Below are 27671 nucleotides of genomic sequence, written 5' to 3' on the forward strand. Positions count from 1 at the left end.
CGTCCCTCCCCGCCCGCCTGGAGGGCAGTTGGGGAGCGGTCCCCAACGTGGCCTGGGACCAACCTCGCTGGTGACCCGTGTCGTGGGCGCGCGCCCCAGGAGAGTGTGGGGAGGGGAGAGGATTCGGGGACGTAGCTGTGAGGATTCGGTGTGCGTGGGTCTGGCGGGTGGCCCGGTCGGGGTCGGGGTCGTGGTCACGGTGGGTCGTTGTGGTGGTGGTGGTGGTGGTGCTGGGGGTGGTGGTGGTGGTGGGGGGGTGGTGGCGAAGTCCCCGAAGACAAAAGGAGCAGCGAGGGAGGGAGGAGCAAAAGCCTACAGCACCCGGTATTCCCAGGCCGTCTCCCATCCAAGTACTAACCAGGCCCGACCCTGCTTAGCTTCCGAGATCAGACGAGATCGGGCGCGTTCAGGGTGGTATGGCCGTAGACGTTAGCCGCCGCCTCCGGGAGCCCCAAGAGCCTGCCGAGGGCCCCGGCGTGCGTCTCCACGCTGCTCTCCTGGCACGGCTGGGAGTCCGGGTGGGGGCTGGCAGCCCGGGGCCAGCGGCCAGAGGCCCCGCGCGCCTGCTCGGGCAGCCGGTCTCGCCCAGGTGGCCGCTGGGTGGCTTTCTTCCCGAGGTGTCCTGCTGCCAGGACGAGGGTCAAGTTTTCTCGGGGGAAAATTTCTCAGTGCTCTCGGGCGCTTGTTCTTCTGGGAATGTCCACTGCTGTGGCCAAGGCGGGGGACGCACAGCTCGGGCCAGGGCAAGCAGGCGCCCTCCTCCGTCGCCTCCTGGAGCCGTATCCTTGGATGGGTGCGTGGCTCCCAGCGGAGGTCTCGGGGACCCTTCCGGCCCTCTTCGTCCGGAAAGCGCCACTGCCCCTCCAGCCCATCAGGAAAACGGCAGCCGCGCCCTTCGCCGACCCGCTCCGCCCTCCTCCACACTCAGGGCCTGGGGCTGCGGGGCTGAATCGTGAGGCTTTCCAGCCCAGGACTTCACCTCTGGCCCCTTTCACACCCGGGATCTTGGGAAGAAGAAACAAAACCAAACACAGCCAAAGCCATCTCCTCCGACCCGGGGCCCCTCCACATCCCTTCCGATCCCGGGTTCCTGCCGGCCTCCCGGGGCGTTTCTCCCAGGCAGGCCTTCGCGGCCACTACACGGGGCTGAGCACTCGAGTCCTCGGGCGTCACGGGGCCCGCGGCCACGCCAAGCACGCACGACTCCCGGGTCTCGTCTGCTCCTGGGTGCCCTGGGCCTCTTCCCTGTGCCGCTGCTGGGTCTTGTGCCCCTGCTTGGCCTCCTTCAGACCCGGCCCCGTGCTACGCGGCCACGTGCTACAGGATCGTGCCAGCAGAACTGGCCCTGGCTGAGCCCCGTACCCACCCTCCTGCCATCCCTGGCCCTGCTAGCAAATGGCAGAGATCCTCTGGCCTCCGAGCCCAGACAAAAATCCTGATGCAGTTGGCCGAGGGGCCGCAAACCAAGGCTTCTCTTGTTCCCGCTCAGGCCCCAGCCATACCCTCTTGTCCTTCGGCTGCTCGTGTGTGGGGTGGGGGAGAGGAGGGTGCGTCCCCGTGCGTGCGTGCGTGGTCTGGGTGTCTCTGCGTGGTGTGTGTGTGTGTGTGTGTGTGTGTGTTAGATGCCGTGCCTGGTGTAGGTGGGGAAGAGCAAGCCCTCACGCACAGAGCCCCATCACACACTGGGGCCGGGCCGAGGGGGTCAATCTGCTCGGCCTGATTGCGTTGGGCATACATTGCAGAAGGTGGGTTTTCCAAGGCGGAGCAGAGGGTCCCGGCACCTGAGGTTGTCCACGGGGAGAATGTCTGTTCCACGGGGGCAAGCGGTCCCTTCCGTCGTGCCCAAGCCCATGTGACCCCGAAGGCCAGGTGGCCCCGGTCCTTGAGCTGACTGAGGAGTGCTTTGAGACCCGGAGGGTGGCACAGGCGACTGGGCGCCAGCGGCGGCCCTCCCTCCCTTTGAGCGGGACGGGAAGCTGCCGCTGGCATCCGGAGCTCTGGCGGCCTGCGCCCTCTGTCCCTGTGACCGCAGGCTCTGCCGTGGGAGGCGGGATCCCACGTAGAGGTCGCGCGCTGGCTGCCCTGTCTTGGGTTGAGCGACGGAGCGCGACGTGGAGCAGCACCCGACTGAGGCTCCCTGCTTCTCTGTCCCCTGGCGTCTTGCCCTGGACCCAGTGCACCACCTTGTGGCGAGCCCAGGTGTGGCGCGTCCCGCTGTGGGGCCCGCTGGGGTGCAGGACCCACTTTCTCATGGCTTCCGCACGTCCCTCCCCGCCCGCCTGGAGGGCAGTTGGGGAGCGGTCCCCAACGTGGCCTGGGACCAACCTCGCTGGTGACCCGTGTCGCGGGCGTGCGCCCCAGGAGAGTGTGGGGAGGGGAGAGGATTCGGGGACGTAGCTGTGAGGATTCGGTGTGCGTGGGTCTGGCGGGTGGCCCGGACGGGGTCGGGGTCGTGGTCACGGTGGGTCGTTGTGGTGGTGGTGGTGGTGGTGGTGCTGGGGGTGGTGGTGGTGGTGGGGGGGGTGGTGGCGAAGTCCCCGAAGACAAAAGGAGCAGCGAGGGAGGGAGGAGCAAAAGCCTACAGCACCCGGTATTCCCAGGCGGTCCCCCATCCAAGTACTAACCAGGCCCGACCCTGCTTAGCTTCCGAGATCAGACGAGATCGGGCGCGTTCAGGGTGGTATGGCCGTAGACGCTAGCCGCCGCCTCCGGGAGCCCCAAGAGCCTGCCGAGGGCCCCGGCGTGCATCTCCACGCTGCTCTCTTTGCACGGCTGGGAGTCCGGGTGGGGGCTGGCAGCCCGGGGCCAGCGGCCAGAGGCCCCGCGCGCCTGCTCGGGCAGCCGGTCTCGCCCAGGTGGCCGCTGGGTGGCTTTCTTCCCGAGGTGTCCTGCTGCCAGGATGAGGGTCAAGTTTTCTCGGGGGATAATTTCTCAGTGCTCTCGGGCGCTTGTTCTTCTGGGAATGTCCACTGCTGTGGCCAAGGCGGGGGACGCACAGCTCGGGCCAGGGCAAGCAGCCGCCCTCCTCCGTCGCCTCCTGGAGCCGTATCCTTGGATGGGTGCGTGGCTCCCAGCGGAGGTCTCGGGGACCCTTCCGGTCCTCTTCGTCCGCTCCGCCCTCCTCCACACTCAGGGCCTGGGGCTGCGGGGCTGAATCATGAGGCTTTCCCGCCCAGGACTTCACCTCTGGCCCCTTTCCCACCCGGGATCTTGGGAAGAAGAAACAAAACCAAACACAGCCAAAGCCATCTCCTCCGACCCGGGGCCCCTCCACATCCCTTCCGATCCCGGGTTCCTGCCGGCCTCCCGGGGTGTTTCTCCCAGGCAGGCCTTCGCGGCCACTACACGGGGCTGAGCACTCGAGTCCTCGGGCGTCACGGGGCCCGCGGCCACGCCAAGCACGCACGACTCCCGGGTCTCGTCTGCTCCTGGGTGCCCTGGGCTTCTTCCCTGTGCCGCTGCTGCGTCTTGTGCCCCTGCTTGGCCTCCTTCAGACCCGGCCCCGTGCTACGCGGCCACGTGCTACAGGATCGTGCCAGCAGAACTGGCCCTGGCTGAGCCCCGTACCCACCCTCCTGCCATCCCTGGCCCTGCTAGCAAATGGCAGAGATCCTCTGGCCTCCGAGCCCAGACAAAAATCCTGATGCAGTTGGCCGAGGGGCCGCAAACCAAGGCTTCGCTTGTTCCCGCTCAGGCCCCAGCCATACCCTCTTGTCCTTCGGCTGCTCGTGTGTGGGGTGGGGGAGAGGAGGGTGCGTCCCCGTGCGTGCGTGCGTGGTCTGGGTGTCTCTGCGTGGTGTGTGTGTGTGTGAGTGTGTGTGTGTGTGTGTGTTAGATGCCGTGCCTGGTGTAGGTGGGGAAGAGCAAGGCCTCACGCACAGAGCCCCATCACACACTGGGGCCGGGCCGAGGGGGTCAATCTGCTCGGCCTGATTGCGTTGGGCATACATTGCAGAAGGTGGGTTTTCCAAGGCGGAGCAGAGGGTCCCGGCACCTGAGGTTGTCCACGGGGAGAATGTCTGTTCCACAGGGGCAAGCGGTCCCTTCCGTCGTGCCCAAGCCCATGAGACCCCGAAGGCCAGGTAGCACCGGTCCTTGAGCTGACTGAGGAGTGCTTTGAGACCCGGAGGGTGGCACAGGCGACTGGGCGCCAGCGGCGGCCCTCCCTCCCTTTGAGCGGGACGGGGAGCTGCCGCTGGCATCCGGAGCTCTGGCGGCCTGCGCCCTCTGTCCCTGTGACCGCAGGCTCTGCCGTGGGAGGCGGGATCCCACGTAGAGGTCGCACGCTGGCTGCCCTGTCTTGGGTTGAGCGACGGAGCGCGACGTGGAGCAGCACCCGACTGAGGCTCCCTGCTTCTCTGTCCCCTGGCGTCTTGCCCTGGACCCAGTGCACCACCTTGTGGCGAGCCCAGGTGTGGCGCGTCCCGCTGTGGGGCCCGCTGGGGTGCAGGACCCACATTCTCATGGTTTCCGCACGTCCCTCCCCGCCCGCCTGGAGGGCAGTTGGGGAGCGGTCCCCAACGTGGCCTGGGACCAACCTCGCTGGTGACCCGTGTCACGGGCGCGCGCCCCAGGAGAGTGTGGGGAGGGGAGAGGATTCGGGGACGTAGCTGTGAGGATTCGGTGTGCGTGGGTCTGGCGGGTGGCCCGGACGGGGTCGGGGTCGTGGTCACGGTGGGTCGTTGTGGTGGTGGTGGTGGTGGTGGTGCTGGGGGTGGTGGTGGTGGTGGGGGGGGTGGTGGCGAAGTCCCCGAAGACAAAAGGAGCAGCGAGGGAGGGAGGAGCAAAAGCCTACAGCACCCGGTATTCCCAGGCGGTCCCACATCCAAGTACTAACCAGGCCCGACCCTGCTTAGCTTCCGAGATCAGACGAGATCGGGCGCGTTCAGGGTGGTATGGCCGTAGACGCTAGCCGCCGCCTCCGGGAGCCCCAAGAGCCTGCCGAGGGCCCCGGCGTGCGTCTCCACGCTGCTCTCCTGGCACGGCTGGGAGTCCGGGTGGGGGCTGGCAGCCCGGGGCCAGCGGCCAGAGGCCCCGCGCGCCTGCTCGGGCAGCCGGTCTCGCCCAGGTGGCCGCTGGGTGGCTTTCTTCCCGAGGTGTCCTGCTGCCAGGACGAGGGTCAAGTTTTCTCGGGGGAAAATTTCTCAGTGCTCTCGGGCGCTTGTTCTTCTGGGAATGTCCACTGCTGTGGCCAAGGCGGGGGACGCACAGCTCGGGCCAGGGCAAGCAGCCGCCCTCCTCCGTCGCCTCCTGGAGCCGTATCCTTGGGTGGGTGCGTGGCTCCCAGCGGAGGTCTCGGGGACCCTTCTGGTCCTCTTCGTCCGGAAAGCGCCACTGCCCCTCCAGCCCATCAGGAAAACGGCAGCCGCGCCCTTCGCCGACCCGCTCCGCCCTCCTCCACACTCAGGGCCTGGGGCTGCGGGGCTGAATCGTGAGGCTTTCCAGCCCAGGACTTCACCTCTGGCCCCTTTCACACCCGGGATCTTGGGAAGAAGAAACAAAACCAAACACAGCCAAAGCCATCTCCTCCGACCCGGGGCCCCTCCACATCCCTTCCGATCCCGGGTTCCTGCCGGCCTCCCGGGGCGTTTCTCCCAGGCAGGCCTTCGCGGCCACTACACGGGGCTGAGCACTCGAGTCCTCGGGCGTCACGGGGCCCGCGGCCACGCCAAGCACGCACGACTCCCGGGTCTCGTCTGCTCCTGGGTGCCCTGGGCCTCTTCCCTGTGCCGCTGCTGGGTCTTGTGCCCCTGCTTGGCCTCCTTCAGACCCGACCCCGTGCTACGCGGCCACGTGCTACAGGATCGTGCCAGCAGAACTGGCCCTGGCTGAGCCCCGTACCCACCCTCCTGCCATCCCTGGCCCTGCTAGCAAATGGCAGAGATCCTCTGGCCTCCGAGCCCAGACAAAAATCCTGATGCAGTTGGCCGAGGGGCCGCAAACCAAGGCTTCGCTTGTTCCCGCTCAGGCCCCAGCCATACCCTCTTGTCCTTCGGCTGCTCGTGTGTGGGGTGGGGGAGAGGAGGGTGCGTCCCCGTGCGTGCGTGCGTGGTCTGGGTGTTTCTGCGTGGTGTGTGTGTGTGTGTGTGCGTGTGTGTGTGTGTGTGTGTTAGATGCCGTGCCTGGTGTAGGTGGGGAAGAGCAAGCCCTCACGCACAGAGCCCCATCACACACTGGGGCCGGGCCGAGGGGGTCAATCTGCTCGGCCTGATTGCGTTGGGCATACATTGCAGAAGGTGGGTTTTCCAAGGCGGAGCAGAGGGTCCCGGCACCTGAGGTTGTCCACGGGGAGAATGTCTGTTCCACGGGGGCAAGCGGTCCCTTCCGTCGTGCCCAAGCCCATGTGACCCCGAAGGCCAGGTGGCCCCGGTCCTTGAGCTGACTGAGGAGTGCTTTGAGACCCGGAGGGTGGCACATGCGACTGGGCGCCAGCGGCGGGCCTCCCTCCCTTTGAGCGGGACGGGGAGCTGCCGCTGGCATCCGGAGCTCTGGTGGCCTGCGCCCTCTGTCCCTGTGACCGCAGGCTCTGCCGTGGGAGGCGGGATCCCACGTAGAGGTCGCGCGCTGGCTGCCCTGTCTTGGGTTGAGCGACGGAGCGCGACGTGGAGCAGCACCCGACTGAGGCTCCCTGCTTCTCTGTCCCCTGGCGTCTTGCCCTGGACCCAGTGCACCACCTTGTGGCGAGCCCAGGTGTGGCGCGTCCCGCTGTGGGGCCCGCTGGGGTGCAGGACCCACTTTCTCATGGCTTCCGCACGTCCCTCCCCGCCCGCCTGGAGGGCAGTTGGGGAGCGGTCCCCAACGTGGCCTGGGACCAACCTCGCTGGTGACCCGTGTCGTGGGCGCGCGCCCCAGGAGAGTGTGGGGAGGGGAGAGGATTCGGGGACGTAGCTGTGAGGATTCGGTGTGCGTGGGTCTGGCGGGTGGCCCGGTCGGGGTCGGGGTCGTGGTCACGGTGGGTCGTTGTGGTGGTGGTGGTGGTGGTGCTGGGGGTGGTGGTGGTGGTGGGGGGGTGGTGGCGAAGTCCCCGAAGACAAAAGGAGCAGCGAGGGAGGGAGGAGCAAAAGCCTACAGCACCCGGTATTCCCAGGCCGTCTCCCATCCAAGTACTAACCAGGCCCGACCCTGCTTAGCTTCCGAGATCAGACGAGATCGGGCGCGTTCAGGGTGGTATGGCCGTAGACGTTAGCCGCCGCCTCCGGGAGCCCCAAGAGCCTGCCGAGGGCCCCGGCGTGCGTCTCCACGCTGCTCTCCTGGCACGGCTGGGAGTCCGGGTGGGGGCTGGCAGCCCGGGGCCAGCGGCCAGAGGCCCCGCGCGCCTGCTCGGGCAGCCGGTCTCGCCCAGGTGGCCGCTGGGTGGCTTTCTTCCCGAGGTGTCCTGCTGCCAGGACGAGGGTCAAGTTTTCTCGGGGGAAAATTTCTCAGTGCTCTCGGGCGCTTGTTCTTCTGGGAATGTCCACTGCTGTGGCCAAGGCGGGGGACGCACAGCTCGGGCCAGGGCAAGCAGGCGCCCTCCTCCGTCGCCTCCTGGAGCCGTATCCTTGGATGGGTGCGTGGCTCCCAGCGGAGGTCTCGGGGACCCTTCCGGCCCTCTTCGTCCGGAAAGCGCCACTGCCCCTCCAGCCCATCAGGAAAACGGCAGCCGCGCCCTTCGCCGACCCGCTCCGCCCTCCTCCACACTCAGGGCCTGGGGCTGCGGGGCTGAATCGTGAGGCTTTCCAGCCCAGGACTTCACCTCTGGCCCCTTTCACACCCGGGATCTTGGGAAGAAGAAACAAAACCAAACACAGCCAAAGCCATCTCCTCCGACCCGGGGCCCCTCCACATCCCTTCCGATCCCGGGTTCCTGCCGGCCTCCCGGGGCGTTTCTCCCAGGCAGGCCTTCGCGGCCACTACACGGGGCTGAGCACTCGAGTCCTCGGGCGTCACGGGGCCCGCGGCCACGCCAAGCACGCACGACTCCCGGGTCTCGTCTGCTCCTGGGTGCCCTGGGCCTCTTCCCTGTGCCGCTGCTGGGTCTTGTGCCCCTGCTTGGCCTCCTTCAGACCCGGCCCCGTGCTACGCGGCCACGTGCTACAGGATCGTGCCAGCAGAACTGGCCCTGGCTGAGCCCCGTACCCACCCTCCTGCCATCCCTGGCCCTGCTAGCAAATGGCAGAGATCCTCTGGCCTCCGAGCCCAGACAAAAATCCTGATGCAGTTGGCCGAGGGGCCGCAAACCAAGGCTTCTCTTGTTCCCGCTCAGGCCCCAGCCATACCCTCTTGTCCTTCGGCTGCTCGTGTGTGGGGTGGGGGAGAGGAGGGTGCGTCCCCGTGCGTGCGTGCGTGGTCTGGGTGTCTCTGCGTGGTGTGTGTGTGTGTGTGTGTGTGTGTGTTAGATGCCGTGCCTGGTGTAGGTGGGGAAGAGCAAGCCCTCACGCACAGAGCCCCATCACACACTGGGGCCGGGCCGAGGGGGTCAATCTGCTCGGCCTGATTGCGTTGGGCATACATTGCAGAAGGTGGGTTTTCCAAGGCGGAGCAGAGGGTCCCGGCACCTGAGGTTGTCCACGGGGAGAATGTCTGTTCCACGGGGGCAAGCGGTCCCTTCCGTCGTGCCCAAGCCCATGTGACCCCGAAGGCCAGGTGGCCCCGGTCCTTGAGCTGACTGAGGAGTGCTTTGAGACCCGGAGGGTGGCACAGGCGACTGGGCGCCAGCGGCGGCCCTCCCTCCCTTTGAGCGGGACGGGAAGCTGCCGCTGGCATCCGGAGCTCTGGCGGCCTGCGCCCTCTGTCCCTGTGACCGCAGGCTCTGCCGTGGGAGGCGGGATCCCACGTAGAGGTCGCGCGCTGGCTGCCCTGTCTTGGGTTGAGCGACGGAGCGCGACGTGGAGCAGCACCCGACTGAGGCTCCCTGCTTCTCTGTCCCCTGGCGTCTTGCCCTGGACCCAGTGCACCACCTTGTGGCGAGCCCAGGTGTGGCGCGTCCCGCTGTGGGGCCCGCTGGGGTGCAGGACCCACTTTCTCATGGCTTCCGCACGTCCCTCCCCGCCCGCCTGGAGGGCAGTTGGGGAGCGGTCCCCAACGTGGCCTGGGACCAAACTCGCTGGTGACCCGTGTCGTGGGCGCGTGCCCCAGGAGAGTGTGGGGAGGGGAGAGGATTCGGGGACGTAGCTGTGAGGATTCGGTGTGCGTGGGTCTGGCGGGTGGCCCGGACGGGGTCGGGGTCGTGGTCACGGTGGGTCGTTGTGGTGGTGGTGGTCGTGGTGCTGGGGGTGGTGGTGGTGGGGGGGGTGGTGGCGAAGTCCCCGAAGACAAAAGGAGCAGCGAGGGAGGGAGGAGCAAAAGCCTACAGCACCCGGTATTCCCAGGCGGTCTCCCATCCAAGTACTAACCAGGCCCGACCCTGCTTAGCTTCCGAGATCAGACGAGATCGGGCGCGTTCAGGGTGGTATGGCCGTAGACGCTAGCCGCCGCCTCCGGGAGCCCCAAGAGCCTGCCGAGGGCCCCGGCGTGCGTCTCCACGCTGCTCTCCTGGCACGGCTGGGAGTCCGGGTGGGGGCTGGCAGCCCGGGGCCAGCGGCCAGAGGCCCCGCGCGCCTGCTCGGGCAGCCGGTCTCGCCCAGGTGGCCGCTGGGTGGCTTTCTTCCCGAGGTGTCCTGCTGCCAGGACGAGGGTCAAGTTTTCTCGGGGGAAAATTTCGCAGTGCTCTCGGGCGCTTGTTCTTCTGGGAATGTCCACTGCTGTGGCCAAGGCGGGGGACGCACAGCTCGGGCCAGGGCAAGCAGCCGCCCTCCTCCGTCGCCTCCTGGAGCCGTATCCTTGGGTGGGTGCGTGGCTCCCAGCGGAGGTCTCGGGGACCCTTCCGGCCCTCTTCGTCCGGAAAGCGCCACTGCCCCTCCAGCCCATCAGGAAAACGGCAGCCGCGCCCTTCGCCGACCCGCTCCGCCCTCCTCCACACTCAGGGCCTGGGGCTGCGGGGCTGAATCGTGAGGCTTTCCAGCCCAGGACTTCACCTCTGGCCCCTTTCACACCCGGGATCTTGGGAAGAAGAAACAAAACCAAACACAGCCAAAGCCATCTCCTCCGACCCGGGGCCCCTCCACAGCCCTTCCGATCCCGGGTTCCTGCCGGCCTCCCGGGGCGTTTCTCCCAGGCAGGCCTTCACGGCCACTACACGGGGCTGAGCACTCGAGTCCTCGGGCGTCACGGGGCCCGCGGCCACGCCAAGCACGCACGACTCCCGGGTCTCGTCTGCTCCTGGGTGCCCTGGGCCTCTTCCCTGTGCCGCTGCTGGGTCTTGTGCCCCTGCTTGGCCTCCTTCAGACCCGACCCCGTGCTACGCGGCCACGTGCTACAGGATCGTGCCAGCAGAACTGGCCCTGGCTGAGCCCCGTACCCACCCTCCTGCCATCCCTGGCCCTGCTAGCAAATGGCAGAGATCCTCTGGCCTCCGAGCCCAGACAAAAATCCTGATGCAGTTGGCCGAGGGGCCGCAAACCAAGGCTTCGCTTGTTCCCGCTCAGGCCCCAGCCATACCCTCTTGTCCTTCGGCTGCTCGTGTGTGGGGTGGGGGAGAGGAGGGTGCGTCCCCGTGCGTGCGTGCGTGGTCTGGGTGTCTCTGCGTGGTGTGTGTGTGTGTGTGTGTGTGTGTGTGTGTGTGTGTGTTAGATGCCGTGCCTGGTGTAGGTGGGGAAGAGCAAGCCCTCACGCACAGAGCCCCATCACACACTGGGGCCGGGCCGAGGGGGTCAATCTGCTCGGCCTGATTGCGTTGGGCATACATTGCAGAAGGTGGGTTTTCCAAGGCGGAGCAGAGGGTCCCGGCACCTGAGGTTGTCCACGGGGAGAATGTCTGTTCCACGGGGGCAAGCGGTCCCTTCCGTCGTGCCCAAGCCCATGTGACCCCGAAGGCCAGGTGGCCCCGGTCCTTGAGCTGACTGAGGAGTGCTTTGAGACCCGGAGGGTGGCACAGGCGACTGGGCGCCAGCGGCGGCCCTCCCTCACTTTGAGCGGGACGGGAAGCTGCCACTGGCATCCGGAGCTCTGGCGGCCTGCGCCCTCTGTCCCTGTGACCGCAGGCTCTGCCGTGGGAGGCGGGATCCCACGTAGAGGTCGCGCGCTGGCTGCCCTGTCTTGGGTTGAGCGACGGAGCGCGACGTGGAGCAGCACCCGACTGAGGCTCCCTGCTTCTCTGTCCCCTGGCGTCTTGCCCTGGACCCAGTGCACCACCTTGTGGCGAGCCCAGGTGTGGCGCGTCCCGCTGTGGGGCCCGCTGGGGTGCAGGACCCACTTTCTCATGGCTTCCGCACGTCCCTCCCCGCCCGCCTGGAGGGCAGTTGGGGAGCGGTCCCCAACGTGGCCTGGGACCAACCTCGCTGGTGACCCGTGTCGTGGGCGCGCGCCCCAGGAGAGTGTGGGGAGGGGAGAGGATTCGGGGACGTAGCTGTGAGGATTCGGTGTGCGTGGGTCTGGCGGGTGGCCCGGTCGGGGTCGGGGTCGTGGTCACGGTGGGTCGTTGTGGTGGTGGTGGTGGTGGTGCTGGGGGTGGTGGTGGTGGTGGGGGGGTGGTGGCGAAGTCCCCGAAGACAAAAGGAGCAGCGAGGGAGGGAGGAGCAAAAGCCTACAGCACCCGGTATTCCCAGGCGGTCTCCCATCCAAGTACTAACCAGGCCCGACCCTGCTTAGCTTCCGAGATCAGACGAGATCGGGCGCGTTCAGGGTGGTATGGCCGTAGACGTTAGCCGCCGCCTCCGGGAGCCCCAAGAGCCTGCCGAGGGCCCCGGCGTGCGTCTCCACGCTGCTCTCCTGGCACGGCTGGGAGTCCGGGTGGGGGCTGGCAGCCCGGGGCCAGCGGCCAGAGGCCCCGCGCGCCTGCTCGGGCAGCCGGTCTCGCCCAGGTGGCCGCTGGGTGGCTTTCTTCCCGAGGTGTCCTGCTGCCAGGACGAGGGTCAAGTTTTCTCGGGGGAAAATTTCTCAGTGCTCTCGGGCGCTTGTTCTTCTGGGAATGTCCACTGCTGTGGCCAAGGCGGGGGACGCACAGCTCGGGCCAGGGCAAGCAGCCGCCCTCCTCCGTCGCCTCCTGGAGCCGTATCCTTGGGTGGGTGCGTGGCTCCCAGCGGAGGTCTCGGGGACCCTTCTGGTCCTCTTCGTCCGGAAAGCGCCACTGCCCCTCCAGCCCATCAGGAAAACGTCAGCCGCGCCCTTCGCCGACCCGCTCCGCCCTCCTCCACACTCAGGGCCTGGGGCTGCGGGGCTGAATCGTGAGGCTTTCCAGCCCAGGACTTCACCTCTGGCCCCTTTCACACCCGGGATCTTGGGAAGAAGAAACAAAACCAAACACAGCCAAAGCCATCTCCTCCGACCCGGGGCCCCTCCACATCCCTTCCGATCCCGGGTTCCTGCCGGCCTCCCGGGGCGTTTCTCCCAGGCAGGCCTTCGCGGCCACTACACGGGGCTGAGCACTCGAGTCCTCGTGCATCACGGGGCCCGCGGCCACGCCAAGCACGCACGACTCCCGGGTCTCGTCTGCTCCTGGGTGTCCTGGGCCTCTTCCCTGTGCCGCTGCTGGGTCTTGTGCCCCTGCTTGGCCTCCTTCAGACCCGGCCCCGTGCTACGCGGCCACGTGCTACAGGATCTTGCCAGCAGAACTGGCCCTGGCTGAGCCCCGTACCCACCCTCCTGCCATCCCTGGCCCTGCTAGCAAATGGCAGAGATCCTCTGGCCTCCGAGCCCAGACAAAAATCCTGATGCAGTTGGCCGAGGGGCCGCAAACCAAGGCTTCGCTTGTTCCCGCTCAGGCCCCAGCCATACCCTCTTGTCCTTCGGCTGCTCGTGTGTGGGGTGGGGGAGAGGAGGGTGCGTCCCCGTGCGTGCGTGCGTGGTCTGGGTGTCTCTGCGTGGTGTGTGTGTGTGTGTGTGTGTGTGTGTGTGTGTTAGATGCCGTGCCTGGTGTAGGTGGGGAAGAGCAAGCCCTCACGCACAGAGCCCCATCACACACTGGGGCCGGGCCGAGGGGGTCAATCTGCTCGGCCTGATTGCGTTGGGCATACATTGCAGAAGGTGGGTTTTCCAAGGCGGAGCAGAGGGTCCCGGCACCTGAGGTTGTCCACGGGGAAAATGTCTGTTCCACAGGGGCAAGCGGTCCCTTCCGTCGTGCCCAAGCCCATGTGACCCCGAAGGCCAGGTGGCCCCGGTCCTTGAGCTGACTGAGGAGTGCTTTGAGACCCGGAGGGTGGCACAGGCGACTGGGCGCCAGCGGCGGCCCTCCCTCCCTTTGAGCGGGACGGGGAGCTGCCGCTGGCATCCGGAGCTCTGGCGGCCTGCGCCCTCTGTCCCTGTGACCGCAGGCTCTGCCGTGGGAGGCGGGATCCCACGTAGAGGTCGCGCGCTGGTTGCCCTGTCTTGAGTTGAGCGACGGAGCGCGATGTGGAGCAGCACCCGACTGAGGCTCCCTGCTTCTCTGTCCCCTGGCGTCTTGCCCTGGACCCAGTGCACCACCTTGTGGCGAGCCCAGGTGTGGCGCGTCCCGCTGTGGGGCCCGCTGGGGTGCAGGACCCACTTTCTCATGGCTTCCGCACGTCCCTCCCCGCCCGCCTGGAGGGCAGTTGGGGAGCGGTCCCCAACGTGGCCTGGGACCAACCTCGCTGGTGACCCGTGTCGCGGGCGCGTGCCCCAGGAGAGTGTGGGGAGGGGAGAGGATTCGGGGACGTAGCTGTGAGGATTCGGTGTGCGTGGGTCTGGCGGGTAGCCCGGACGGGGTCGGGGTCGTGGTCACGGTGGGTCGTTGTGGTGGTGGTGGTGGTGGTGGTGCTGGGGGTGGTGGTGGTGGTGGGGGGGGTGGTGGCGAAGTCCCCGAAGACAAAAGGAGCAGCGAGGGAGGGAGGAGCAAAAGCCTACAGCACCCGGTATTCCCAGGCGGTCTCCCATCCAAGTACTAACCAGGCCCGACCCTGCTTAGCTTCCGAGATCAGACGAGATCGGGCGCGTTCAGGGTGGTATGGCCGTAGACGCTAGCCGCCGCCTCCGGGAGCCCCAAGAGCCTGCCGAGGGCCCCGGCGTGCATCTCCACGCTGCTCTCTTGGCATGGCTGGGAGTCCGGGTGGGGGCTGGCAGCCCGGGGCCAGCGGCCAGAGGCCCCGGGCGCCTGCTCGGGCAGCCGGTCTCGCCCAGGTGGCCGCTGGGTGGCTTTCTTCCCGAGGTGTCCTGCTGCCAGGACGAGGGTCAAGTTTTCTCGGGGGAAAATTTCTCAGTGCTCTCGGGCGCTTGTTCTTCTGGGAATGTCCACTGCTGTGGCCAAGGCGGGGGACGCACAGCTCGGGCCAGGGCAAGCAGCCGCCCTCCTCCGTCGCCTCCTGGAGCCGTATCCTTGGGTGGGTGCGTGGCTCCCAGCGGAGGTCTCGGGGACCCTTCCGGCCCTCTTCGTCCGGAAAGCGCCACTGCCCCTCCAGCCCATCAGGAAAACGGCAGCCGCGCCCTTCGCCGACCCGCTCCGCCCTCCTCCACACTCAGGGCCTGGGGCTGCGGGGCTGAATCGTGAGGCTTTCCAGCCCAGGACTTCACCTCTGGCCCCTTTCACACCCGGGATCTTGGGAAGAAGAAACAAAACCAAACACAGCCAAAGCCATCTCCTCCGACCCGGGGCCCCTCCACATCCCTTCCGATCCCGGGTTCCTGCCGGCCTCCCGGGGCTTTTCTCCCAGGCAGGCCTTCGCGGCCACTACACGGGGCTGAGCACTCGAGTCCTCGGGCGTCACGGGGCCCGCGGCCACGCCAAGCACGCACGACTCCCGGGTCTCGTCTGCTCCTGGGTGCCCTGGGCCTCTTCCCTGTGCCGCTGCTGGGTCTTGTGCCCCTGCTTGGCCTCCTTCAGACCCGGCCCCGTGCTACGCGGCCACGTGCTACAGGATCGTGCCAGCAGAACTGGCCCTGGCTGAGCCCCGTACCCACCCTCCTGCCATCCCTGGCCCTGCTAGCAAATGGCAGAGATCCTCTGGCCTCCGAGCCCAGACAAAAATCCTGATGCAGTTGGCCGAGGGGCCGCAAACCAAGGCTTCGCTTGTTCCCGCTCAGGCCCCAGCCATACCCTCTTGTCCTTCGGCTGCTCGTGTGTGGGGTGGGGGAGAGGAGGGTGCGTCCCCGTGCGTGCGTGCGTGGTCTGGGTGTCTCTGCGTGGTGTGTGTGTGTGTGTGTGTGTGTGTGTTAGATGCCGTGCCTGGTGTAGGTGGGGAAGAGCAAGCCCTCACGCACAGAGCCCCATCACACACTGGGGCCGGGCCGAGGGGGTCAATCTGCTCGGCCTGATTGCGTTGGGCATACATTGCAGAAGGTGGGTTTTCCAAGGCGGAGCAGAGGGTCCCGGCACCTGAGGTTGTCCACGGGGAGAATGTCTGTTCCACGGGGGCAAGCGGTCCCTTCCGTCGTGCCCAAGCCCATGTGACCCCGAAGGCCAGGTGGCCCCGGTCCTTGAGCTGACTGAGGAGTGCTTTGAGACCCGGAGGGTGGCACAGGCGACTGGGCGCCAGCGGCGGCCCTCCCTCCCTTTGAGCGGGACTGGGAGCTGCCGCTGGCATCCGGAGCTCTGGCGGCCTGCGCCCTCTGTCCCTGTGACCGCAGGCTCTGCCGTGGGAGGCGGGATCCCACGTAGAGGTCGCGCGCTGGCTGCCCTGTCTTGGGTTGAGCGACGGAGCGCGACGTGGAGCAGCACCCGACTGAGGCTCCCTGCTTCTCTGTCCCCTGGCGTCTTGCCCTGGACCCAGTGCACCACCTTGTGGCGAGCCCAGGTGTGGCGCGTCCCGCTGTGGGGCCCGCTGGGGTGCAGGACCCACTTTCTCATGGCTTCCGCACGTCCCTCCCCGCCCGCCTGGAGGGCAGTTGGGGAGCGGTCCCCAACGTGGCCTGGGACCAACCTCGCTGGTGACCCGTGTCGCGGGCGCGCGCCCCAGGAGAGTGTGGGGAGGGGAGAGGATTCGGGGACGTAGCTGTGAGGATTCGGTGTGCGTGGGTCTGGCGGGTGGCCCGGACGGGGTCGGGGTCGTGGTCACGGTGGGTCGTTGTGGTGGTGGTGATGGTGGTGGTGCTGGGGGTGGTGGTGGTGGTGGGGGGGTGGTGGCGAAGTCCCCGAAGACAAAAGGAGCAGCGAGGGAGGGAGGAGCAAAAGCCTACAGCACCCGGTACTCCCAGGCGGTCTCCCATCCAAGTACTAACCAGGCCCGACCCTGCTTAGCTTCCGAGATCAGACGAGATCGGGCGCGTTCAGGGTGGTATGGCCGTAGACGCTAGCCGCCGCCTCCGGGAGCCCCAAGAGCCTGCCGAGGGCCCCGGCGTGCGTCTCCACGCTGCTCTCCTGGCACGGCTGGGAGTCCGGGTGGGGGCTGGCAGCCCGGGGCCAGCGGCCAGAGGCCCCGCGCGCCTGCTCGGGCAGCCGGTCTCGCCCAGGTGGCCGCTGGGTGGCTTTCTTCCCGAGGTGTCCTGCTGCCAGGACGAGGGTCAAGTTTTCTCGGGGGAAAATTTCGCAGTGCTCTCGGGCGCTTGTTCTTCTGGGAATGTCCACTGCTGTGGCCAAGGCGGGGGACGCACAGCTCGGGCCAGGGCAAGCAGCCGCCCTCCTCCGTCGCCTCCTGGAGCCGTATCCTTGGGTGGGTGCGTGGCTCCCAGCGGAGGTCTCGGGGACCCTTCCGGCCCTCTTCGTCCGGAAAGCGCCACTGCCCCTCCAGCCCATCAGGAAAACGGCAGCCGCGCCCTTCGCCGACCCGCTCCGCCCTCCTCCACACTCAGGGCCTGGGGCTGCGGGGCTGAATCGTGAGGCTTTCCAGCCCAGGACTTCACCTCTGGCCCCTTTCACACCCGGGATCTTGGGAAGAAGAAACAAAACCAAACACAGCCAAAGCCATCTCCTCCGACCCGGGGCCCCTCCACATCCCTTCCGATCCCGGGTTCTTGCCGGCCTCCCGGGGCGTTTCTCCCAGGCAGGCCTTCGCGGCCACTACACGGGGCTGAGCACTCGAGTCCTCGGGCGTCACGGGGCCCGCGGCCACGCCAAGCACGCACGACTCCCGGGTCTCGTCTGCTCCTGGGTGCCCTGGGCCTCTTCCCTGTGCCGCTGCTGGGTCTTGTGCCCCTGCTTGGCCTCCTTCAGACCCGGCCCCGTGCTACGCGGCCACGTGCTACAGGATCGTGCCAGCAGAACTGGCCCTGGCTGAGCCCCGTACCCACCCTCCTGCCATCCCTGGCCCTGCTAGCAAATGGCAGAGATCCTCTGGCCTCCGAGCCCAGACAAAAATCCTGATGCAGTTGGCCGAGGGGCCGCAAACCAAGGCTTCGCTTGTTCCCGCTCAGGCCCCAGCCATACCCTCTTGTCCTTCGGCTGCTCGTGTGTGGGGTGGGGGAGAGGAGGGTGCGTCCCCGTGCGTGCGTGCGTGGTCTGGGTGTCTCTGCGTGGTGTGTGTGTGTGTGTGTGTGTGTGTGTGTGTGTTAGATGCCGTGCCTGGTGTAGGTGGGGAAGAGCAAGCCCTCACGCACAGAGCCCCATCACACACTGGGGCCGGGCCGAGGGGGTCAATCTGCTCGGCCTGATTGCGTTGGGCATACATTGCAGAAGGTGGGTTTTCCAAGGCGGAGCAGAGGGTCCCGGCACCTGAGGTTGTCCACGGGGAGAATGTCTGTTCCACGGGGGCAAGCGGTCCCTTCCGTCGTGCCCAAGCCCATGTGACCCCGAAGGCCAGGTGGCCCCGGTCCTTGAGCTGACTGAGGAGTGCTTTGAGACCCGGAGGGTGGCACAGGCGACTGGGCGCCAGCGGGGGCCCTCCCTCCCTTTGAGCGGGACGGGGAGCTGCCGCTGGCATCCGGAGCTCTGGCGGCCTGCGCCCTCTGTCCCTGTGACCGCAGGCTCTGCCGTGGGAGGCGGGATCCCACGTAGAGGTCGCGCGCTGGCTGCCCTGTCTTGGGTTGAGCGACGGAGCGCGACGTGGAGCAGCACCCGACTGAGGCTCCCTGCTTCTCTGTCCCCTGGCGTCTTGCGCTGCACCCAGTGCACCACCTTGTGGCGAGCCCAGGTGTGGCACGTCCCGCTGTGGGGCCCGTTGGGGTGCAGGACCCACTTTCTCATGGCTTCCGCACGTCCCTCCCCGCCCGCCTGGAGGGCAGTTGGGGAGCGGTCCCCAACGTGGCCTGGGACCAACCTCGCTGGTGACCCGTGTCACGGGCGCGCGCCCCAGGAGAGTGTGGGGAGGGGAGAGGATTCGGGGACGTAGCTGTGAGGATTCGGTGTGCGTGGGTCTGGCGGGTGGCCCGGACGGGGTCGGGGTCATGGTCACGGTGGGTCGTTGTGGTGGTGGTGGTGGTGGTGGTGCTGGGGGTGGTGGTGGTGGTGGGGGGGGTGGTGGCGAAGTCCCCGAAGAAAAAAAGGAGCAGCGAGGGAGGGAGGAGCAAAAGCCTACAGCACCCGGTATTCCCAGGCGGTCCCCCGTCCAAGTACTAACCAGGCCCGACCCTGCTTAGCTTCCGAGATCAGACGAGATCGGGCGCGTTCAGGGTGGTATGGCCGTAGACGCTAGCCGCCGCCTCCGGGAGCCCCAAGAGCCTGCCGAGGGCCCCGGCGTGCGTCTCCACGCTGCTCTCCTGGCACGGCTGGGAGTCCGGGTGGGGGCTGGCAGCCCGGGGCCAGCGGCCAGAAGCCCCGCGCGCCTGCTCGGGCAGCCGGTCTCGCCCACGTGGCCGCTGGGTGGCTTTCTTCCCGAGGTGTCCTGCTGCCAGGACGAGGGTCAAGTTTTCTCGGGGGAAAATTTCTCAGTGCTCTCGGGCGCTTGTTCTTCTGGGAATGTCCACTGCTGTGGCCAAGGCGGGGGACGCACAGCTCGGGCCAGGGCAAGCAGCCGCCCTCCTCCGTCGCCTCCTGGAGCCGTATCCTTGGGTGGGTGCGTGGCTCCCAGCGGAGGTCTCGGGGACCCTTCCGGTCCTCTTCGTCCGGAAAACACCACTGCCCCTCCAGCCCATCAGGAAAACGGCAGCCGCGCCCTTCGCCGACCCGCTCCGCCCTCCTCCACACTCAGGGCCTGGGGCTGCGGGGCTGAATCGTGAGGCTTTCCAGCCCAGGACTTCACCTCTGGCCCCTTTCACACCCGGGATCTTGGGAAGAAGAAACAAAACCAAACACAGCCAAAGCCATCTCCTCCGACCCGGGGCCCCTCCACATCCCTTCCGATCCCGGGTTCCTGCCGGCCTCCCGGGGCGTTTCTCCCAGGCAGGCCTTCGCGGCCACTACACGGGGCTGAGCACTCGAGTCCTCGGGCGTCACGGGGCCCGCGGCCACGCCAAGCACGCACGACTCCCGGGTCTCGTCTGCTCCTGGGTGCCCTGGGCCTCTTCCCTGTGCCGCTGCTGGGTCTTGTGCCCCTGCTTGGCCTCCTTCAGACCCGACCCCGTGCTACGCGGCCACGTGCTACAGGATCGTGCCAGCAGAACTGGCCCTGGCTGAGCCCCGTACCCACCCTCCTGCCATCCCTGGCCCTGCTAGCAAATGGCAGAGATCCTCTGGCCTCCGAGCCCAGACAAAAATCCTGATGCAGTTGGCCGAGGGGCCGCAAACCAAGGCTTCGCTTGTTCCCGCTCAGGCCCCAGCCATACCCTCTTGTCCTTCGGCTGCTCGTGTGTGGGGTGGGGGAGAGGAGGGTGCGTCCCCGTGCGTGCGTGCGTGGTCTGGGTGTCTCTGCGTGGTGTGTGTGTGTGTGTGTGTGTGTGTGTGTTAGATGCCGTGCCTGGTGTAGGTGGGGAAGAGCAAGCCCTCACGCACAGAGCCCCATCACACACTGGGGCCGGGCCGAGGGGGTCAATCTGCTCGGCCTGATTGCGTTGGGCATACATTGCAGAAGGTGGGTTTTCCAAGGCGGAGCAGAGGGTCCCGGCACCTGAGGTTGTCCACGGGGAGAATGTCTGTTCCACGGGGGCAAGCGGTCCCTTCCGTCGTGCCCAAGCCCATGTGACCCCGAAGGCCAGGTGGCCCCGGTCCTTGAGCTGACTGAGGAGTGCTTTGAGACCCGGAGGGTGGCACAGGCGACTGGGCGCCAGCGGCGGCCCTCCCTCCCTTTGAGCGGGACTGGGAGCTGCCGCTGGCATCCGGAGCTCTGGCGGCCTGCGCCCTCTGTCCCTGTGACCGCAGGCTCTGCCGTGGGAGGCGGGATCCCACGTAGAGGTCCCGCGCTGGCTGCCCTGTCTTGGGTTGAGCGACGGAGCGCGACGTGGAGCAGCACCCGACTGAGGCTCCCTGCTTCTCTGTCCCCTGGCGTCTTGCCCTGGACCCAGTGCACCACCTTGTGGCGAGCCCAGGTGTGGCGCGTCCCGCTGTGGGGCCTGCTGGGGTACAGGACCCACTTTCTCATGGCTTCCGCACTTCCCTCCCCGCCCGCCTGGAGGGCAGTTGGGGAGCGGTCCCCAACGTGGCCTGGGACCAACCTCGCTGGTGACCCGTGTCGCGGGCGCGCGCCCCAGGAGAGTGTGGGGAGGGGAGAGGATTCGGGGACGTAGCTGTGAGGATTCGGTGTGCGTGGGTCTGGCGGGTGGCACGGACGGGGTCGGGGTCGTGGTCACGGTGGGTCGTTGTGGTGGTGGTGGTGGTGGTGCTGGGGATGGTGGTGGGGGGGGGGTGGTGGCGAAGTCCCCGAAGACAAAAGGAGCAGCGAGGGAGGGAGGAGCAAAAGCCTACAGCACCCGGTATTCCCAGGCGGTCTCCCATCCAAGTACTAACCAGGCCCGACCCTGCTTAGCTTCCAAGATCAGACGAAATCGGGCGCGTTCAGGGTGGTATGGCCGTAGACGCTAGCCGCCGCCTCCGGGAGCCCCAAGAGCCTGCCGAGGGCCCCGGCGTGCGTCTCCACGCTGCTCTCCTGGCACGGCTGCGAGTCCGGGTGGGGGCTGGCAGCCCGGGGCCAGCGGCCAGAGGCCCCGCGCGCCTGCTCGGGCAGCCGGTCTCGCCCAGGTGGCCGCTGGGTGGCTTTCTTCCCGAGGTGTCCTGCTGCCAGGACGAGGGTCAAGTTTTCTCGGGGGAAAATTTCTCAGTGCTCTCGGGCGCTTGTTCTTCTGGGAATGTCCACTGCTGTGGCCAAGGCGGGGGACGCACAGCTCGGGCCAGGGCAAGCAGCCGCCCTCCTCCGTCGCCTCCTGGAGCCGTATCCTTGGGTGGGTGCGTGGCTCCCAGCGGAGGTCTCGGGGACCCTTCCGGTCCTCTTCGTCCGGAAAGCGCCACTGCCCCTCCAGCCCATCAGGAAAACGGCAGCCGCGCCCTTCGCCGACCCGCTCCGCCCTCCTCCACACTCAGGGCCTGGGGCTGCGGGGCTGAATCGTGAGGCTTTCCAGCCCAGGACTTCACCTCTGGCCCCTTTCACACCCGGGATCTTGGGAAGAAGAAACAAAACCAAACACAGACAAAGCCATCTCCTCCGACCCGGGGCCCCTCCACATCCCTTCCGATCCCGGGTTCCTGCCGGCCTCCCGGGGCGTTTCTCCCAGGCAGGCCTTCGCGGCCACTACACGGGGCTGAGCACTCGAGTCCTCGGGCGTCACGGGGCCCGTGGCCACGCCAAGCACGCACGACTCCCGGGTCTCGTCTGCTCCTGGGTGCCCTGGGCCTCTTCCCTGTGCCGCTGCTGGGTCTTGTGCCCCTGCTTGGCCTCCTTCAGACCCGACACCGTGCTACGCGGCCACGTGCTACAGGATCGTGCCAGCAGAACTGGCCCTGGCTGAGCCCCGTACCCACCCTCCTGCCATCCCTGGCCCTGCTAGCAAATGGCAGAGATCCTCTGGCCTCCGAGCCCAGACAAAAATCCTGATGCAGTTGGCCGAGGGGCCGCAAACCAAGGCTTCGCTTGTTCCCGCTCAGGCCCCAGCCATACCCTCTTGTCCTTCGGCTGCTCGTGTGTGGGGTGGGGGAGAGGAGGGTGCGACCCGTGCGTGCGTGCGTGGTCTGGGTGTCTCTGCGTGGTGTGTGTGTGTGTGTGTGTGTGTGTTAGATGCCGTGCCTGGTGTAGGTGGGGAAGAGCAAGCCCTCACGCACAGAGCCCCATCACACACTGGGGCCGGGCCGAGGGGGTCAATCTGCTCGGCCTGATTGCGTTGGGCATACATTGCAGAAGGTGGGTTTTCCAAGGCGGAGCAGAGGGTCCCGGCACCTGAGGTTGTCCACGGGGAGAATGTCTGTTCCACGGGGGCAAGCGGTCCCTTCCGTCGTGCCCAAGCCCATGGGACCCCGAAGGCCAGGTGGCCCCGGTCCTTGAGCTGACTGAGGAGTGCTTTGAGACCCGGAGGGTGGCACAGGCGACTGGGCGCCAGCGGCGGCCCTCCCTCCCTTTGAGCGGGACGGGGAGCTGCCGCTGGCATCCGGAGCTCTGGCGGACTGCGCCCTCTGTCCCTGTGACCGCAGGCTCTGCCGTGGGAGGCGGGATCCCACGTAGAGGTCGCGCGCTGGCTGCCCTGTCTTGGGTTGAGCGACGGAGCGCGACGTGGAGCAGCACCCGACTGAAGCTCCCTGCTTCTCTGTCCCCTGGCGTCTTGCCCTGGACCCAGTGCACCACCTTGTGGCGAGCCCAGGTGTGGCGCGTCCCGCTGTGGGGCCCGCTGGGGTGCAGGACCCACTTTCTCATGGCTTCCGCACGTCCCTCCCCGCCCGCCTGGAGGGCAGTTGGGGAGCGGTCCCCAAGGTGGCCTGGGACCAACCTCGCTGGTGACCCGTGTCGCGGGCGCGCGCCCCAGGAGAGTGTGGGGAGGGGAGAGGATTCGGGGACGTAGCTGTGAGGATTCGGTGTGCGTGGGTCTGGCGGGTGGCCCGGACGGGGTCGGGGTCGTGGTCACGGTGGGTCGTTGTGGTGGTGGTGGTGGTGGTGGTGCTGGGGGTGGTGGTGGTGGTGGGGGGGGTGGTGGCGAAGTCCCCGAAGACAAAAGGAGCAGCGAGGGAGGGAGGAGCAAAAGCCTACAGCACCCGGTATTCCCAGGCGGTCTCCCATCCAAGTACTAACCAGGCCCGACCCTGCTTAGCTTCCGAGATCAGACGAGATCGGGCGCGTTCAGGGTGGTATGGCCGTAGACGCTAGCCGCCGCCTCCGGGAGCCCCAAGAGCCTGCCGAGGGCCCCGGCGTGCGTCTCCACGCTGCTCTCCTGGCACGGCTGGGAGTCCGGGTGGGGGCTGGCAGCCCGGGGCCAGCGGCCAGAGGCACCGCGCGCCTGCTCGGGCAGCCGGTCTCGCCCAGGTGGCCGCTGGGTGGCTTTCTTCCCGAGGTGTCCTGCTGCCAGGACGAGGGTCAAGTTTTCTCGGGGGAAAATTTCTCAGTGCTCTCGGGCGCTTGTTCTTCTGGGAATGTCCACTGCTGTGGCCAAGGCGGGGGACGCACAGCTCGGGCCAGGGCAAGCAGCCGCCCTCCTCCGTCGCCTCCTGGAGCCGTATCCTTGGGTGGGTGCGTGGCTCCCAGCGGAGGTCTCGGGGACCCTTCCGGTCCTCTTCGTCCGGAAAGCGCCACTGCCCCTCCAGCCCATCAGGAAAACGGCAGCCGCGCCCTTCGCCGACCCGCTCCGCCCTCCTCCACACTCAGGGCCTGGGGCTGCGGGGCTGAATGGTGAGGCTTTCCAGCCCAGGACTTCACCTCTGGCCCCTTTCACACCCGGGATCTTGGGAAGAAGAAACAAAACCAAACACAGCCAAAGCCATCTCCTCCGACCCGGGGCCCCTCCACATCCCTTCCGATCCCGGGTTCCTGCCGGCCTCCCGGGGCGTTTCTCCCAGGCAGGCCTTCGCGGCCACTACACGGGGCTGAGCACTCGAGTCCTCGGGCGTCACGGGGCCCGCGGCCACGCCAAGCACGCACGACTCCCGGGTCTCGTCTGCTCCTGGGTGCCCTGGGCCTCTTCCCTGTGCCGCAGCTGGGTCTTGTGCCCCTGCTTGGCCTCCTTCAGACACGACCCCGTGCTACGCGGCCATGTGCTACAGGATCGTGCCAGCAGAACTGGCCCTGGCTGAGCCCCGTACCCACCCTCCTGCCATCCCTGGCCCTGCTAGCAAATGGCAGAGATCCTCTGGCCTCCGAGCCCAGACAAAAATCCTGATGCAGTTGGCCGAGGGGCCGCAAACCAAGGCTTCGCTTGTTCCCGCTCAGGCCCCAGCCATACCCTCTTGTCCTTCGGCTGCTCGTGTGTGGGCTGGGGGAGAGGAGGGTGCGTCCCCGTGCGTGCGTGCGTGGTCTGGGTGTCTCTGCGTGGTGTGTGTGTGTGTGTGTGTGTGTGTGTGTGTTAGATGCCGTGCCTGGTGTAGGTGGGGAAGAGCAAGCCCTCACGCACAGAGCCCCATCACACACTGGGGCCGGGCCGAGGGGGTCAATCTGCTCGGCCTGATTGCGTTGGGCATACATTGCAGAAGGTGGGTTTTCCAAGGCGGAGCAGAGGGTCCCGGCACCTGAGGTTGTCCACGGGGAGAATGTCTGTTCCACGGGGGCAAGCGGTCCCTTCCGTCGTGCCCAAGCCCATGTGACCCCGGAGGCCAGGTGGCCCCAGTCCTTGAGCTGACTGAGGAGTGCTTTGAGACCCGGAGGGTGGCACAGGCGACTGGGCGCCAGCGGCGGCCCTCCCTCCCTTTGAGCGGGACGGGAAGCTGACGCTGGCATCCCGAGCTCTGGCGGCCTGCGCCCTCTGTCCCTGTGACCGCAGGCTCTGCCGTGGTAGGCGGGATCCCACGTAGAGGTCGCACGCTGGCTGCCCTGTCTTGGGTTGAGCGACGGAGCGCGACGTGGAGCAGCACCCGACTGAGGCTCCCTGCTTCTCTGTCCCCTGGCGTCTTGCCCTGGACCCAGTGAAACACCTTGTGGCGAGCCCAGGTGTGGCGCGTCCCGCTGTGGGGCCCGCTGGGGTGCAGGACCCACTTTCTCATGGCTTCCGCACGTCCCTCCCCGCCCGCCTGGAGGGCAGTTGGGGAGCGGTCCCCAACGTGGCCTGGGACCAACCTCGCTGGTGACCCGTGTCGCGGGCGCGCGCCCCAGGAGAGTGTGGGGAGGGGAGAGGATTCGGGGACGTAGCTGTGAGGATTCGGTGTGCGTGGGTCTGGCGGGTGGCCCGGACGGGGTTGGGGTCGTGGTCACGGTGGGTCGTTGTGGTGGTGGTGGTGGTGGTGGTGCTGGGGGTGGTGGTGGTGGTGGGGGGGGTGGTGGCGAAGTCCCCGAAGACAAAAGGAGCAGCGAGGGAGGGAGGAGCAAAAGCCTACAGCACCCGGTATTCCCAGGCGGTCTCCCATCCAAGTACTAACCAGGCCCGACCCTGCTTAGCTTCCGAGATCAGACGAGATCGGGCGCGTTCTGGGTGGTATGGCCGTAGATGCTAGCCGCCGCCTCCGGGAGCCCCAAGAGCCTGCCGAGGGCCCCGGCGTGCGTCTCCACGCTGCTCTCCTGGCACGGCTGGGAGTCCGGGTGGGGGCTGGCAGCCCGGGGCCAGCGGCCAGAGGCACCGCGCGCCTGCTCGGGCAGCCGGTCTCGCCCAGGTGGCCGCTGGGTGGCTTTCTTCCCGAGGTGTCCTGCTGCCAGGACGAGGGTCAAGTTTTCTCGGGGGAAAATTTCTCAGTGCTCTCGGGCGCTTGTTCTTCTGGGAATGTCCACTGCTGTGGCCAAGGCGGGGGATGCACAGCTCGGGCCAGGGCAAGCAGCCGCCCTCCTCCGTCGCCTCCTGGAGCCGTATCCTTGGGTGGGTGCGTGGCTCCCAGCGGAGGTCTCGGGGACCCTTCCGGTCCTCTTCGTCCGGAAAGCGCCACTGCCCCTCCAGCCCATCAGGAAAACGGCAGCCGCGCCCTTCGCCGACCCGCTCCGCCCTCCTCCACACTCAGGGCCTGGGGCTGCGGGGCTGAATCGTGAGGCTTTCCAGCCCAGGACTTCACCTCTGGCCCCTTTCACACCCGGGATCTTGGGAAGAAGAAACAAAACCAAACACAGCCAAAGCCATCTCCTCCGACCCGGGGCCCCTCCACATCCCTTCCGATCCCGGGTTCCTGCCGGCCTCCCGGGGCGTTTCTCCCAGGCAGGCCTTCGCGGCCACTACACGGGGCTGAGCACTCGAGTCCTCGGGCGTCACGGGGCCCGCGGCCACGCCAAGCACGCACGACTCCCGGGTCTCGTCTGCTCCTGGGTGCCCTGGGCCTCTTCCCTGTGCCGCTGCTGGGTCTTGTGCCCCTGCTTGGCCTCCTTCAGACCCGGCCCCGTGCTACGCGGCCACGTGCTACAGGATCGTGCCAGCAGAACTGGCCCTGGCTGAGCCCCGTACCCACCCTCCTGCCATCCCTGGCCCTGCTAGCAAATGGCAGAGATCCTCTGGCCTCCGAGCCCAGACAAAAATCCTGATGCAGTTGGCCGAGGGGCCGCAAACCAAGGCTTCGCTTGTTCCCGCTCAGGCCCCAGCCATACCCTCTTGTCCTTCGGCTGCTCGTGTGTGGGGTGGGGGAGAGGAGGGTGCGTCCCCGTGCGTGCGTGCGTGGTCTGGGTGTCTCTGCGTGGTGTGTGTGTGTGTGTGTGTGTGTGTTAGATGCCGTGCCTGGTGTAGGTGGGGAAGAGCAAGCCCTCACGCACAGAGCCCCATCACACACTGGGGCCGGGCCGAGGGGGTCAATCTGCTCGGCCTGATTGCGTTGGGCATACATTGCAGAAGGTGGGTTTTCCAAGGCGGAGCAGAGGGTCCCGGCACCTGAGGTTGTCCACGGGGAGAATGTCTGTTCCACGGGGGCAAGCGGTCCCTTCCGTCGTGCCCAAGCCCATGTGACCCCGAAGGCCAGGTGGCCCCGGTCCTTGAGCTGACTGAGGAGTGCTTTGAGACCCGGAGGGTGGCACAGGCGACTGGGCGCCAGCGGCGGCCCTCCCTCCCTTTGAGCGGGACGGGGAGCTGCCGCTGGCTTCTGGAGCTCTGGCGGCCTGCGCCCTCTGTCCCTGTGACCGCAGGCTCTGCCGTGGGAGGCGGGATCCCACGTAGAGGTCGCGCGCTGGCTGCCCTGTCTTGGGTTGAGCGACGGAGCGCGACGTGGAGCAGCACCCGACTGAGGCTCCCTGCTTCTCTGTCCCCTGGCGTCTTGCCCTGGACCCAGTGCACCACCTTGTGGCGAGCCCAGGTGTGGCGCGTCCCGCTGTGGGGCCCGCTGGGGTGCAGGACCCACTTTCTCATGGCTTCCGCACGTCCCTCCCCGCCCGCCTGGAGGGCAGTTGGGGAGCGGTCCCCAACGTGGCCTGGGACCAACCTCGCTGGTGACCCGTGTCGCGGGCGCGTGCCACAGGAGGGTGTGGGGAGGGGAGAGGATTCGGGGACGTAGCTGTGAGGATTCGGTGTGCGTGGGTCTGGCGGGTGGCCCGGACGGGGTCGGGGTCGTGGTCACGGTGGGTCGTTGTGGTGGTGGTGGTGGTGGTGGTGCTGGGGGTGGTGGTGGTGGGGGGGGGGTGGTGGCGAAGTCCCCGAAGACAAAAGGAGCAGCGAGGGAGGGAGGAGCAAAAGCCTACAGCACCCGGTATTCCCAGGCGGTCTCCCATCCAAGTACTAACCAGGCCCGACCCTGCTTAGCTTCCGAGATCAGACGAGATCGGGCGCGTTCAGGGTGGTATGGCCGTAGACGCTAGCCGCCGCCTCCGGGAGCCCCAAGAGCCTGCCGAGGGCCCCGGCGTGCGTCTCCACGCTGCTCTCCTGGCACGGCTGGGAGTCCG

General features: G+C 67.5%; 13 non-coding genes across 13 annotated transcripts; all 13 read right to left on the reverse strand.

Moving 5' to 3' along the window:
• Nucleotides 1-309: 309 nt before the first annotated feature.
• LOC141412802 (5S ribosomal RNA) lies at nt 310-428 on the reverse strand. The gene has a single exon (XR_012437644.1). It is a non-coding gene; the product is annotated as a 5S ribosomal RNA (ribosomal RNA).
• Nucleotides 429-2575: 2147 nt separating this feature from the next.
• Nucleotides 2576-2694, reverse strand: LOC141412353 (5S ribosomal RNA). The gene has a single exon (XR_012437192.1). It is a non-coding gene; the product is annotated as a 5S ribosomal RNA (ribosomal RNA).
• Nucleotides 2695-4788: 2094 nt separating this feature from the next.
• LOC141412846 (5S ribosomal RNA) lies at nt 4789-4907 on the reverse strand. The gene has a single exon (XR_012437688.1). It is a non-coding gene; the product is annotated as a 5S ribosomal RNA (ribosomal RNA).
• A 2155-nt stretch (nt 4908-7062) lies between these two features.
• LOC141412803 (5S ribosomal RNA) lies at nt 7063-7181 on the reverse strand. Its single transcript, XR_012437645.1, has one exon. It is a non-coding gene; the product is annotated as a 5S ribosomal RNA (ribosomal RNA).
• A 2141-nt stretch (nt 7182-9322) lies between these two features.
• Nucleotides 9323-9441, reverse strand: LOC141413122 (5S ribosomal RNA). Its single transcript, XR_012437946.1, has one exon. It is a non-coding gene; the product is annotated as a 5S ribosomal RNA (ribosomal RNA).
• Nucleotides 9442-11596: 2155 nt separating this feature from the next.
• Nucleotides 11597-11715, reverse strand: LOC141413133 (5S ribosomal RNA). Its single transcript, XR_012437956.1, has one exon. It is a non-coding gene; the product is annotated as a 5S ribosomal RNA (ribosomal RNA).
• Nucleotides 11716-13868: 2153 nt separating this feature from the next.
• Nucleotides 13869-13987, reverse strand: LOC141413144 (5S ribosomal RNA). The gene has a single exon (XR_012437965.1). It is a non-coding gene; the product is annotated as a 5S ribosomal RNA (ribosomal RNA).
• Nucleotides 13988-16133: 2146 nt separating this feature from the next.
• LOC141412460 (5S ribosomal RNA) lies at nt 16134-16252 on the reverse strand. The gene has a single exon (XR_012437300.1). It is a non-coding gene; the product is annotated as a 5S ribosomal RNA (ribosomal RNA).
• Nucleotides 16253-18406: 2154 nt separating this feature from the next.
• On the reverse strand, nt 18407-18525 carry LOC141412647 (5S ribosomal RNA). The gene has a single exon (XR_012437489.1). It is a non-coding gene; the product is annotated as a 5S ribosomal RNA (ribosomal RNA).
• A 2142-nt stretch (nt 18526-20667) lies between these two features.
• LOC141412835 (5S ribosomal RNA) lies at nt 20668-20786 on the reverse strand. Its single transcript, XR_012437677.1, has one exon. It is a non-coding gene; the product is annotated as a 5S ribosomal RNA (ribosomal RNA).
• Nucleotides 20787-22930: 2144 nt separating this feature from the next.
• Nucleotides 22931-23049, reverse strand: LOC141413155 (5S ribosomal RNA). The gene has a single exon (XR_012437973.1). It is a non-coding gene; the product is annotated as a 5S ribosomal RNA (ribosomal RNA).
• Nucleotides 23050-25200: 2151 nt separating this feature from the next.
• On the reverse strand, nt 25201-25319 carry LOC141412869 (5S ribosomal RNA). Its single transcript, XR_012437711.1, has one exon. It is a non-coding gene; the product is annotated as a 5S ribosomal RNA (ribosomal RNA).
• Nucleotides 25320-27463: 2144 nt separating this feature from the next.
• LOC141413166 (5S ribosomal RNA) lies at nt 27464-27582 on the reverse strand. The gene has a single exon (XR_012437978.1). It is a non-coding gene; the product is annotated as a 5S ribosomal RNA (ribosomal RNA).
• Nucleotides 27583-27671: the final 89 nt, after the last annotated feature.

This window comes from Castor canadensis, chromosome 10 (genome assembly GCF_047511655.1).
Source record: "Castor canadensis chromosome 10, mCasCan1.hap1v2, whole genome shotgun sequence".
In the NCBI taxonomy this organism is placed as follows: domain Eukaryota; kingdom Metazoa; phylum Chordata; class Mammalia; order Rodentia; family Castoridae; genus Castor; species Castor canadensis.